Raw genomic sequence first — 15,168 nt, 5'->3', positions numbered from 1 at the left:
GTTGAGGAAAAAAAAAAAATCGCTCGGATACGTTCCACACCCATTTCTTGATGCTGAAAAATGCTTATCAAAAGGGATGGTATATTGTGGGATGTTGAAGGAATGGAATAAACAGTGAAGCTAAAGGTGTCAGTGAGAATAAGTACGTAGAAACACCTGGTCGTTTGGAAGACTAGTTTCCTAGCAACTACAAAGAACACATTTGATAGCTGCACCCACCCCTACAATGTTCTAAGGGGAGAGGAATAGTTATTATTTACTGGTTAAACACTTCAGTGACTGCTTTTAAGGCACAGGCCGTCCCAGTACAGCAAACTTTTCAGTGTTCTGCCTTGTTCCCCAGTGTCTTATTTACGGCTCTTCCGGCACGACACAGATATGCCGTCGACTAGATGCGTACCACACGCACCTCAGACACAGCCCAGAGACGCCCTTGACGCACACCAGGACATACCACCAGTACCCCCAACCTTTTAACATCCCCCCAAAAGCCTGAACCCCATCGTTCAAAACGATAAAATGATTAAAGACATTGAGTGAGTGAGCGACACAGTGAGGGACACACATTGGGCTTGCCTTCTCCCTCCTCTCTGGAGGTGTTCGACAAAAAACAAGGAAATACAATTATTTATAAAATATTTGTAGAGAGAAAAATATACTGAGAGAAAAAAAAATACGCACACGCACGCACGCTTACTCATACGCAGACAAACAAGCAAAATCACACACACACACACACACATACACACACCGTATAGATGCACAAACGTAGTCATTAGCACACCAGCTCAGACCAAGAATACGTTAATCGACAACACAACATGCCTGGGTTGAACGTACACAAATGAAACAGTATAGGACCCGTACGGATTGCTAAATTTAAAGCTGGCACAAATAATTCAGTTCAGGTCTCACCAAGGCATTGCTTCGTATTTGTACAGATAACTCTTTTATAACTTGCACAAGTTATTCAGTTTAAACTTACACAAGTTATTCAACCTAAAACTCACTCAGTGAAGCAATATGTAATGCACATGAACTGAGATAGAAGAAACCAAGTATTATTGGTGAAAGAAGGTAGATCGTATAAATTTCAGTTAGGAGACAAAAACGAAATCCAATTGACACACTCTTCGTGATGCATTTTGTTATAGTTTTACCGGTTTTAGAACAGGCTAGATACGCTTTAGAATGTGAAGCATTCAATATAGATAGATAGATAGCTAGATTGCATGGGGCACTATGCAGGTAGTTCGTTCACACTAACTTGGCGGTGATTATCGTTCTTTTGCAGAATATTGCCTATAAAAGAATGTGTGTGCATCCTTTCCATAGCAGTTCTTGATAACTAACATCATGCTGTAGTGTTTACATCTTGTCATAGCAAATACAGTGGAGAGGTGACAGCTACTGACCGTGTTAAAATAGAATGTATATTATAAAATTTTCTTCATTCCCTTTCTGTCTTATTTTCAGGTCAAAATTTTTTACTGTGTTGCGTTCCTTATCACTTTTTTTCTGCTAGTTCCGGGTGGAGTTTTTTTTTTTTTTTTTTTTTTTTTTTTTTTTTTGGCCGGAGCTGCCAGTACGAGAAAATTTGCGTAATGCAGTTCTCCATTATGTTTCCTTTTTTAATGTTTGCACAAGCCCACAGGCAACCAGCATACACCATATTTCTGCCTAGCCAGGCACCACATAGCTACACCAACACTGCCACACCACCGCATACCTACCCCAACACACTGCCACATCACCACATAGCTACACCAACACACTATAGTCTATTTGATTGACCCGTGCACCTGAGATATGTGGGGCAAGTACGGTGTATTTGATTCGCGACAGCTGATTGGCCGCCGATGATGTCATTGAAGTAAATGCAGGCATGTATTGTAATGCGACATGCGGACGTACGTGTACACCGTGGGTGGCACTGGATATTATAGTGCAACATGAGGACGTAGGTGTACACCGTGGGTGGATGCAGTGCAACACGCGGACGTGGGTGTACGTCGTGGATGGATAATTTACTTCAAACGTCACTCATCGTTTTATAAAACTTTATAATCAGCTGTAATTAACTTTGATAACTCTAAACTTTTTAAGCTAATTTTGATCTCTTTAGCTTTGGAAATTATTTCATATTTAAACTGGCTGCTTATATTGCAAGCAGTTTACAAATATAAATATACATGTGTTAAAATAAGAAGACCTGTAGATTTACCATCATCGGCGGCCAATCGGCAGCCGCGAATCAAACACACCCTAATCGCCCCATACATCTCAGCTGCACATATCAATCAAATAGGGTTATACCACACCCCGACCTGGCTACACCAACACACTGCCACACCACCACATAGCTACACCAACACATAGCTACACCAACACACTCCACACCACCACATAGCTACACCAACACACTCCACACCACCACATAGCTACACCAACACACTGCCACACCCCCACAAGGCTACACCAACACACTGCCACACCACCACATAGCAACACCAACACACTGTCACACCACCACATAGCTACACCAACACACTGCCACATCACCACACAGCTACACCAGCACGCTGCCACACCCCCATATAGCTACACCAACACACTTCCACACCCCCACATAACTACACCAACACACTGCCACACCACCATATAGCGACACCGACACACTGCCACACCACCACATAGGTACACCACCACATAGCTACACCGCCACATAGCCACACCACCACATAGCTACACCAACATACTGCCACACCACCACATAGCTACATCATCATATAGCCACACCACATAGCCACACCACCACACAGCTATCCCACCACATAGCCACACACCACAGCCACAACAGCACACAGGTACACCACCACCTAACTGTATCAGCACACAACCACATCACCACATAAGTATATTAGCACACAACCACAACATAAGTATACCAGCACACAGCCACACCACCCTCCACATAAGTATACCAGCACATAGCCACACCACCCACCACATAAGTACACCAACACACAGCCACACCACTACATAACATAGCCATTTTAACACAGAATCGCTTCAGTACACAGAGATTTTAGCACAGAGATAGGGGCAACAAATCGGAAGTAAAGGAGCCAATAATCCATACCAGTCCACAGATACACACAGTTCCCATCTCGTAGACAGAACACCAGAAACAGACAAACCAAACTCAGTAATGAAATAAATACAGCAGTACTCACACTGCAGACTCAGCTTCACTCATAAAATACGTCAGCAAATGAAACTGCACAAACTTAGACAAACAACGCTTTCGCACGTACACGGTAGTAGTAGGTGTGGTCTCAGGTTCATCAGGAACGTGGACGTGATGGACTACAGGATGGAGTTGCTTTTCTACCGCAGTCCACCATCCTAATTTCGAGGGACAGGTAAAAAGTTGAGGGACTCGTATAACCGGGCGGAGGAGCTGCCCGGCTATATCGGCACTGTTACGTGAAGGCGTCCCTTTCCAACATCCACATAACCAGTAAACTATAGACCGAACAGAGTACAGGTTAACGCAAACAGCACAGGTGCACATAACGGTCCCCAAGTACAGACAAACATAGCAACAGACAGACACATTAGGTCAGAGAATGGCAGACCCAGTACAGACACATCATTACACAGTCACAGCCGGCCCACTGCACTCTATCACATCGACTGACACAAACGCCACACTCAACACACACCAGTGAACATAAATAATCGCAGGAACCATTTACTGTCCGTGGCTGCTTGTGGTATGATCAGGCATTCTACACACACACACACACACACACACACACACACACACACACACACACACACACACACACACACACACACACACACACACACACACACACACACACACACACACACACACACACACACACACACACACACACACACACACACACACACACACACACACACACACACACACACACACACACACACACACACACACACACACACACACACACACACACACACACACACACACACACACACACACACACACACACACACACACACACACACACACACACACACACACACACACACACACACACACACACACACACACACACACACACACACACACACACACACACACACACACACACACACACACACACACACACACACACACACACACACACACACACACACACACACACACACACACACACACACGTACGTACGTACGTCTGTGGAAACCACAGAAATAAAAGCACGCAGACAAAACAACGCAGGGACACAGGCTTACAGACGCAGCATCGTACAGACATACTAGCATGCAGACACAGCAGCACACAGACACAGTCACAGACATGGCGCCATACAGAAATATCATCAGAGACACCGAAGCACAGAGACACATCAACATTTAGACACACATGCTCTCAGACAGCAGCATACAGGCACACCACCATACAGACACAAGAACATACTGACAACACAGCACTAACACAACAGCACCCACACTGCAGCACACCGACACAGCAGCACACAGGCACAGACGCCACACCCAACACGCTTCAGTGAATATAATTAATTATAGGAACCCAGAAGCGCTCTTGAGGTGACCTGGGACTCCACACGCCTCTGGTCACTGGGAGGGAGGGTGGTAGGCCTTGAGTAGGTTGGTGAGTGAGTAAGTGGATGAGTAAGTATGTGAGTAAGTGGGTAAGTGCATGAGTAAGTCGTGGATGGAGAGATGAAATGGATGATTAGCTTAGGTCGACTGAGTGGTGGATAGGATGTTGGTGAAGAGTGGTTGTTGGATGGATGGATGGGTGAATGGATGGATGAGTCAGGAATGGTTAGATGAAGAATGGTAGTTGACTTAATATATATGTAGTTGAATAGTAGTAACTGAAAGGATACATAATGCTTAACTCGGAATCAACCCTAGACTCACCACCTGATAGACAGATGGACACCAGATACATAGAGAGCTAGATAAATATAATTGGTGGTGCTATAAAGGGTTGATTCAGTAAGAGACAAGGTGCATAATAACGAGGCACGTGAAAAGCTGCCACAGGTAAATGAAAACACGAGAACAGGATGGCTGGCCTTTTGTATAATTCCCAGGTTATACATCAGTTATCAATTTATAAAGCATTTATTATAACTTTGCTACAATTGACCCGTATTTTTTTTTTCATGTGTCTTTCTGTAATGCATGATGATGATGATGGCTGATGATTGATTGATGGTGATAGATGGACGGATGGATGATGATTGATTCATTAATTGATGACAATGATTGATTGATTGATATTTTGAATGATTAAATATTACTGGTTGATTGACTGATCGATGATGATTGATAGTTTGATGATGATTTATTGATTGATGATGATTGACTGATTGATAGATGATGATTGATTGATTGATAGATGATTGAATGATTGATGAATGATGTTGATTGATTCATTGATTGATGATGATGGTTTCTTAACAGGGAACAAGTTTGGTCTCAACAACACCTGTGCCTCGACCGCCTTTGATTTTCGATTTATTATTACTCCCTCATAAGTAGTCTATTGTCTTGGCATCTTGGCTCTCAGTTAACTGTTGTTTTTGAGGCACAGGATTAACTGGGAGAAGTTCTTGGAAGGTTGCCGTGGAAATTCATTAATGACCTTGATCACTGAGAGGAATTTTTAATGAGTCAAAGAAGTGATGACGGACGGGCCGAGATGGTACGGTACTGTTCTGGGAAAGGAACTAAAGGTCCTGTGTATTTTTTTATTTATTCATTTATTTGCTTATCTGCCTTTTTGTAGGGGCTTTATTTGGGAAAGCCTCTTTACCGAAAGTCAGTGTAATTAAACAGAGGAAAGTCGGCTGGAAGAATGTTTGTCAGTTGAAAGAAGGTGAGAAAGTGAACACAGCCATATTACAGTCGCTTTTTGCCCTCTGGTGGTCGCGTCTTCTCTCGTATTTTATTGCAATTAACGTCAAATGATAATATTCAGCTAAGAGTGAGTCATAGGAGCCTGAATGTTCATACTTATACCTTTAACCCACTCAAAGGCCAGGAGAACTTTCGTATCCTTATCCAGCTGGTCCCAGACGGTTATATTCATCCGAGTTATAGGAACCAAAGAGTGTTGCGTATTAAAGGATAAAAAATAAAGCAGAGATGGTTCACTTGCATGACGCGTGGGATAGTGAACGCTAGACGGTTTATCAGAGTCCCATCTCTCTCTCTCTCTCTCTCTCTCTCTCTATGGTCGGACACACACACACACACACAAAAAAAACTAATATTCCACCTCTTCTGTGTGTGTGTGTGTGTGTGTGTGTTTTTCATTTAACATGACATCCCCGGCTAAGGAGATCTGGTATGTTTTCCTGCCTAATTTTCTTTTATATGATGGGCCAGAAATAAAAACTGATAAACATGCTCTAATTATAAAGTCCACGCAGTGGTTCTGTGGGTAAAATTTTGTCCCTGAGAAAAAAAGGATGTAGGAATCAGCCGTGTGGTCGTAGTCTAGACGATTACGGAAGCTCCCTAACACCTCTTCCTTACCGATTTATTTTTGGATACCATTGCCTAAGATCGTTTTGTACGTTGCAGAGGAAGGTGATTTTAGAACGATTTTAGAAGAGGACGGAAAGTAGTAATAATCAAAATATATTCGATTAGGAGGAGGTGTTAGGGAGCTTCCTAAACCGACGAGAATACGGATAAGGAAGCTCCCTAACATCTTCTCCTTACTAGTTTATTTGTGCATGTCCTATTTTAATCATTTATTTGATTTTATTTACGAAATCTGTGTCGATAATGCGAAGGAATAGATATGGTACAAGAGATCATAGTTTCATTTTCCAACCTCTCCAACTCTAGTGCTGTTATTTTGAGATGGAGGGAGAAAAGTATGATGAAGGACATGAGATGGAAGGACAAGGGTCAGATGAAGGATATGAGATGGAGGGAGAAGAGTCAGATGAAGAATATGAGATGGAGGGAGAAGAGTCAGATGAAGGACAAGAGATGGAGAGAGAAGGGTCAGATGAAGGACATGAGATGGAGGGAGAAGGGTCAGATGAAGGACATGAGATGGAGGGAGAAGGGTCAGATGAAGGACAAGAGATGGAGGGAGAAGGGTCAGATGAAGGACAAGAGATGGAGGGAGAAGGGTCAGATGAAGGACATGAGATGGAGGGAGAAGGGTCAGATGAAGGACAAGAGATGGAGGGAGAAGGGTCAGATGAAGGACAAGAGATGGAGGGAGAAGGGAAGGACAAAGGATGGAGGGAGAAGAGTCAGATGAAGGACATGAGATGGAGGGAGAAGAGTCAGATGAAGGACAAGAGATGGAGGGTTCTCATTACCAGGCTCCTTGAAGCAGATGTGGCCGTGAGAAGGATGGGAGCAGACCTAATGGAGCAGCGTCTTGGAAGGAGCTGGTGGACCACGGCACAGAAGAGGGAGTGGAGGAAGGAAACAGAGGACACTGACAGGGCGGAAAGATAAGATACCATTGAAGAGATGCAGGGAGAGGTTCAAGACAGAGATATAATGTTAAGTAGATGAGGCAGTAGCAGAGAAGAGATGTAGGGAAGGAAAGGAGACAGAAAGGAAGCAGATAGGTAAGAGAATGGCGATAGCAATGGATGGAGTGATGCAGAGAGAGAGAGAGAGAGAGAGAGAGAATGAGATAGAGAGAGAGAATGGGGGGGGGGAACCAATTTTCTTGCCAGAGTACTCACGTGGAGTCGGCACACCATTAAGTGAGTAATGGGCGACCCCAGAAAAAGAAAAAACAAAAACATACAGGGGAAATAGTGAGAAATGGAAGTACAGAGATAAACAGTATGGCGGAGTGGAAGAGAGAAAATATACAACGCATTCTAACTTTCCACGAAGCAACCTCAAAATAACGCCCAAGACGTAATGATTACGACGCTACTAAACCGCACCCTGGTGGTTGAACTGGCAAAAGTATTAAAACTTGAGGTGGCTAAAATTATCAAAGTTTGGAGAATATTGTAAGAAATGAAAGCACTAAGCTATAGAACACTGTGGTTCGTAAAGTGTTTTGAAATAAAAGGGTGTTGTGTGTGTGTGTGTGTGTGTGTGTGTGTGTGTGCGCGCGCGGACTTTCCACACACATATCTAAAGGGGAATGAGTCAGAGCAAGAAAAATTACACATAGCTATAATTCATGGGTTTCAGTGTTGTTCACGTATGTAGGAAACTAAAATATGCACCTAAATGAGCGTTTGTGTCCACACGAATGAACCAACTGCCTCCAGCGTTGGCACATCGACATAGTGTGACCTTGCTGAAACTAGCGCAGGAAAGCACAGTAGATGCTAATAAACTTTGACCTAACCCTGTGACCTCGAACTTTACCGTCAACCTGTTAATCAAGTTTTGTCTAAATCGGATCAAAGGCGTTAAGTTGACCTCAAAATGTGACCTTGACCTCTGAGCAATTGCTCCAAAAAGTGGTCAACCCCCTGGCTGACCCTCAACCGTTCCACCAAGACTTGGTTCAAAACATATCAAAGCTGTCTTAGTTTGCTCACATACACACACTCGGATCGAACTCTGACGTTGCCCTGTGACTTTAATCTCGAGTAATTGTTCTCAGTATCGATTCCCTCCTTTTGTACGTAAGTCTCACCTTTTCCACCAAGACTGGTCTAAAACGGATCAAAACTTTAAGTTGACCTTGCCGAGTGATCTTGACTTTTGATCTGCTGTTCTCAGAAAAAGTAGGTTAGCCCCTTGGCTGACCCTAAATAATTTCACCAACCTCGGCGAAATCAAACCAAAAACTGTTATAGAAAATTAGTAGCATACACTACAACTTGGTCCCGTACGTACATACATACATACATGTATACATAATCAGTGGTGCAGTAACATGTTGAGACGCTTGTCAGCATCTAATATGAGGTTTCCTGCTTTTGAACTTCTTACTGCTCACCTGCCCAAACTCCTGTACAGACGTCGGAATAAGTTCGTTTCCTTTTCTGTGGACTAAGGCGTTTGTAACACTGCTCGATGGAGAGCTACCCCTTCCTCCTCCCTTCCTCATAGTACCACACTCCCACCCAACCCCCCCTACTTTTCTCTCCGACCCCATAACTCCATCCGGTACCCTCCATGCTCTCGCTCACAGCCAGCTAGGGGTTTCTGTACTTCAAGCACCTCTCTAATTACGTATAGTCCGAACAACTAATAAAAAAATAGTACAGTATATACATAAACAAAGTTAGGGAAAATTTACTTCACTGAGAGAGAGAGAGAGAGAGAGAGAGAGAGAGAGAGAGAGAGAGAGAGAGAGGGAGTTAAAAGACAGGGAGCGACAGGCCGAGAGGGAGAGCGAGTGGAATAATGAGAAATGAGAGGGCGTTAGAGAAAATAAAAAGGGGAGAGGCAAGAAGAGAACAACGAGAGTTAAGAGACAAAGGATGAGAAGAAGAGACGGTGAGAGGTGAAATGAATTTCAAGCAGTGTGTAAGGGAAAGAGGAAAGGGTGATGTGAATTGGAAGGCTGGGAGACAGGAAGCAGAGACAAAATGGAAGACAGCTGAGAGAAAATTGGAATGGAGCAAACATAGAAATAGGGATAACAAAAGGAGAAAGTGGGAAAGCGAGCTACGGAACGGAATACTGAGAACGATATGAGAAAAATTAGAAAAGGAGGCAAGGTAATGGGGAGGAGGAAGAAAGTGCGTTATTATGGCAAGGACGCAGGGAAAGAACTAAGACGAAAGCATTGAGAATGACATTCAAGTGAAAAGGGAGGGAGAGAAATAGAGAAATTAGAGAAATTTGCGGAGAGAAAGTAGAGATTATGGGTGGGAAGAAAATAGGTATAATTTTTAGGGCAAGAAAGGGGAAGGAAAGACAAGGGGAGGGAGAGGGAGGGAGGAAGGGAGGGAAAGACAGTGGGAAGAGCGGATTGAAAGAGGAGATTTCGGGTGACAGGGAGAGACGGAGAGAGGTGAGAGAAAAAGGAGCATGCAGTTATTAATGGGGAAAGAAAACAGTGAAGGAAATGGGTTTAGTACAAGTAAAGAAATACGGAGAGAGTAATGGAGAAAAGGTAACACATGACAAATGAAAAAAGTAAGACAAAGTTGTGACACAGGGAGGAAGAAGGAAGAGTGAGGTAAGGAGGGAGTGACTGAGGGGGAGACAGACGAAGGAAAGGCGAGATGGAGGAAGTTAGGAACTGAGCAGATAGTTATAAAGAAAGAGGAAGGAGGGAAAAGGAAACTGGGGATGAGACAAAGGATCCAGAGAGAGAGATGGGGGGGGGGGCAGTACACAGACAGGCAGACAGATAGGTCGACAAATGTTCAGAAAGTGTGCGTTTGTGAGTATGTGTGTGTGTGTGTGTGTGTGTGTGTGTGTGTGTGTGTGTGCTTCCATCCCTGTGTCACTTCTATAACATTGTTCCATTTTTTCACCTGCGTGTTTTCCTCTTCTCTGCTTCAGTTTCTCCTCTCACTTTTCTTATCAGTATTTCTCCTGATTGTTCTTACCATTCCAAGTCTCTCTCTCTCACTCTCTCTCTCTCTGGGAATAAAGAGATTGTTCTCATAGTCTATGTCTCCTTAATACGGCCACTTCCTGAGTTGCTATGGAATTTTGGTCGCTTGAAAAAGACATACGTCGACTTAAAAAGAGTTCAGGAGACTAAGGTGTCAGGTTCGCCTGAGGGCTGTGGGACTTTTTTAGTAGAAACTCATAGACTACGAGGTCAGTTCATTAAAGTGTTTAAAATCTGAATGGGTTTCACAATCATTACATAGAGAGTTACTATTAACACGGACTCCGTACACAACCATGGCTGGAAGCTTAAATGAGAAAATTTACCAACAGAATTACGTGAAAACTTTTTCACGTGCATGATCTGCTCCACATGGAACTGACTCAACATGGACGTTGTTAACACTACAGTAGAGAAGTTTAAGGGATTCATCGGCAGGATCTTACACCAGAATAAATGTGAACTGGATATGCATTCCCAGGCAAACAAGATGTATCTCCACGGTATTGGCTGCATAGTCATGATCCTAACTTTTCCTTGTAACTCCTCTCTCTCACTGTGTGTGTGTGTGTGTGTGTGTGTGTGTGTGTGTGTAAAAGAGGTGTCTACTATCGCAACATTTAATCACAGCAGATTTATTCTCTCTCTCTCTCTCTCTCTCTCTCTCTCTCTCTCTCTCACACACACACACACACACACACACACACACACACACACACACACACACACACACACAGTGTGGTAAACCTTTCCCCCCCCTGTGGAGGGGGTGGACACAATCTGGCCGCACTATGGGGTGGTACTACTACTCTGCGGCCAGGTTGTGTTAGGAAGAATACTGCCACCGTATTCCCTGCGTGTCGTAAAAGGCGACTAAAAGGGGCGGGGTGAAGGGACTAGGGACCCCTCCTCCGTTTTTTAGCTCCTAAAAAGAGACAGGCCAGAGAGAGGAATGGGGGATTGAGTTATCCCCGTACCCTGAAGATTGGGTCTATGAATGTGCGTCGATGTAGTACGATTGAGGCTTAAAGGGAGGAGATTGGAAGAATGTTTGTGAGAAGAAAGTTGGATGTGTTAGCTTTGAGTGATACGAAGATGAAAGGGAAGGGTGAGTCTATGTTTGGAAATGTGAATGGAAGATTGTCAGGTGTTGATAGAGGAAGGGCAAGAGAAGGTGTGGCCTTGTTAGTGAGTCCGGAAGTATAGCAGCGTGTGATTGAATGAAAGGAAGTGTCATCGAGACTGATGTGGGTGAAAGCGAAATTTGAACGTGAGTTGTGAGTGTTTGTGAGTGCATATGGGCCTGGTAGTGAAAAGGATGAAGAAGTCAGGGAGTCCTTCTGGAATGATGTTGATGAGTGTCTGCAGAGTTTGGGAGCAAATGTGAATGTGGTAATGATGGGAGATCTGAATGCTAGAGTGGGAAATGTAGCAGTTGAAGGTGTAGTTGGTATGCATGGTGTGCCTGGAAGAAATGAAAATGGGGAACGAATGATAGGGATGTGTGTTGAGCGAGAGATGGTGATTGGAAATACCCTGTTCGAGAAGCAAGATACTTACAAGTATACAAGGGTGAGACAGGAGGATGGAAGGGTTGTGGATACTATGTGGTTGTGTCTAGGAATGTAATAGGAAGATTGTTGGATGTGAGGGTTCTGAGAAGGGAGGGTGGAGGTATGTCTGACCACTACCTGGTGGAGGGAAAGTTAACAGTAGGTAAGAGATGGGTGAGAGCTAGGAGGGTTAGGTGTGGCAGGAAGGTTTTGAAAGTGAGTGAGTTGGATAAAAGAGAGAAAATGATAGAGTATCAGGAGAAATTGGAAGATGAGTGGAACGCAGTGAAAGATCAGGAAAATGGCAGTGTGGAGGAGGAATGGCAGTTGTTTAAGACTGCTGTGGTGGGGCATGCAGAAGAGGTGTGTGGTGTAAGATGTGTGGGTGATGGTGTAAGAAAAGGAAGTGAATGGTGGTGCGAGGAAGTACGTATGGCTGTGGCTGAAAAGAGACGTGCATATGAAGCGTGGCTGCAGAGGAAGGATGAGGAGTCATGTGAGAGGTATAAGGACAAGAGGAATAGGGCGAGAAGGGCTGTGCGTGATGCTGAAGTGGCAGCAGATGAAAGGTGGGGTAGGCAGTTGACTGAGAATTTTCAACAGAATAAGAAAATGTTCTGCAAGAAGGTGAAAAGGGTGCGAAAGGTAGAGTCTGGGAAGGAAGAGCGAGTAAAAGCAGAGGATGGAAGGATGTTAATTGAGATGGATGCAGTAAGGAAGAGATGGGCAGAGTATTTTGAAAGATTGTTAAATGTAGAGGAGGAAAGGGTGGCTGAGATTGTGACGGATGGAAGGGTGCAAGGAATAAATGTGTTGGGAGAGTTGAATGATTCTTTGATCATGCAGGAGGAAGTGGAGAGGGCAGTAAAGGAGATGAAAACAGGGAAAGATGCACATATTGTTGGGTGTGCTGTGGAATACCTGAAGGGTGGTGGAGTGACTATTGTTGACTGGTTAGTAAGATTGTTGAATGTGTGCTTTGTGAAAGGTATGTGTGCCAATTGACTGGGCAAGTGCCTGTGTGGTCCTGTTGTATAAAGGCAAGGGTGATAAATATGAATGTACTAGCTTTAGGGGTATAAGTCTGTTGAGTGTTGTAGGTAAGGTGTATGGCAGAGTGTTAATTATGAGAGTTAGTAAGGGTACAGAGGGAGTGATTGGTGATGAGCAGTGTGGCTTTAGGAGAGAGAGGGGATGCTTGGATCAGGTGTTCGCTGTGAGACAAGTGTGTGAAAAGTATTTAGTGAAAAGCAAGGATGTGTTTTGGGCATTCATGGATTTAGAGAAAGCTTATGATAGAATTGATAGGGAGGCTTTGTGGACTCTTTTAAGATTGTATGGACTTGATGGTAGGTTACTAAAAGGGGTGAAAAGTTTTTATGTAAATAGTAGAGCGTGTCTAAGAGTGGGAAATGCTGTGAGTGATTGGTTTCCCATGAGAGTGTGGCTGCGACAGGGATGTGTGATGTTCCCTTGGTTGTTTAATATTTATATGGATGGTATTGTAAGGGAGGTGAGTGCAAGAGTGTTAGGTGGAGGTCTGAGTTTGGTGAATGTTGATGGTGGAGAGTGGAATCTGACGCAGCTGCTGTTTGCAGATGATACTGCACTGGTGGCTGATTCAGAGGAGAGATTAAGACAGTTGGCAGAGGAGTTTGGAAGGGTGTGTGATAGGAGGAAATTGAAAGTAAATGAGAATAAGAGTAAAGTGACGTGTACGAGGTTGGTAGATGGTAGGGGGATGAATATAGTTTAGAATGGTGAGTTGCTTGAGGAGGTAGAGTGTTTTAAATATTGTGGGTCACATGTTGCTGTGGATGGAAGAATAGATGCAGAAGTGAAGTTTAGAATGAATGAAGTAGGTAAGGTGCTTGGAGGAATGAAAAAAGTGTTTAGATGTCGTTCGCTTAGAATGGATGTAAAGAGAAGGCTGTATGAGGGTGTTGTGGTACCGACTGCATTATATGGGGCTGAAACACGGAATATGGGTGTAGTAGAGAGAAAAAGTTTGAATGTAATGGAGATGGTGTCTGAGGAGTATGTGTGCAGTGACGCGTATGGATCGAGTGCGATATGATGAGGCGCGAAGGAGAACTGGAGTTGTTCGGGAGATGGCTGGTAGAGTTGAGCAGAGGGTGTTGCGATGGTTTGGGCATATGAAGAGAATGGAAAATGAGCGATTGGTGAAAAAGATAACTAGATCTGATGTGAGAGGTGTAAGGCTGAGAGGGAGACCACGAATAGGATGGATGGACAGTGTGAAGAGAGCGCTGGATGCGAGAGGGATGTCTGTTGAGCAAGGAAGAGTGGCTGTGGTGACAGAAATAAATGGAGTGAAATTGTGAATGAATAAATGATGATGCAGCCCTGAAAGGATATTCTCCCACATTTGGTCTGATCAGCTAGTCAGGTCAGGTGCGGGTAAGGGGATGGGTCTATTATGATGTGGCAGGGGTAAACCAGCTCTACTGTCGGGCCCTGCTGCTGATATCACTGATTGCACTGCGCAGTTGACCCTTGTAGGGTGTGATGCAGTGAGGATCTGTCCCTTCTCCCCTTTGGGGCTAAGATATGGATGAATGTGTTTGAATGGATGAGTAAATTGCGAGTGTGTCGTCCTGTCTCGGCTACCTCCCTTTCCTTGGGGGAAGCAGCCTAGGTATATAGATAGATAGAGATTTCTTTATTAGTTGTTCGGACTACACGTAATGGGGTGCTTCTGAAAAAGCCTAGTATTCCGGTAGCTGTCACTACCATTGGGACAGAGTCCCCGCGCTCTTTAAAAAGCATATTTTTCTTAGTTAAATTTGTACACTGTTGTGTGAAACTGGGAAATATAGTAATGTCATATACCGTAATATAAATAATACAAATAGAACACGTATATATAACGTGGCGTGAATTGCTTATATTTATCATAAACGGAAATTAAAATATCATTGATGGAATATGATGGTCCTATATTATTTAATTCTGCTACATTTAGTGCAAGTTAGGTCTTAATACATAGTTTGATCAGACTGTAAATTACGCCTAGTAGGTATCTTGACTCATTCAGT

Source organism: Coenobita brevimanus, chromosome 23 (genome assembly GCF_032717465.1).
Source record: "Coenobita brevimanus isolate Jiangsu-jjx chromosome 23, ASM3271746v2, whole genome shotgun sequence".
Lineage (NCBI taxonomy): Eukaryota > Metazoa > Arthropoda > Malacostraca > Decapoda > Coenobitidae > Coenobita > Coenobita brevimanus.
Note: the sequence above shows the minus strand (reverse complement) of the source record.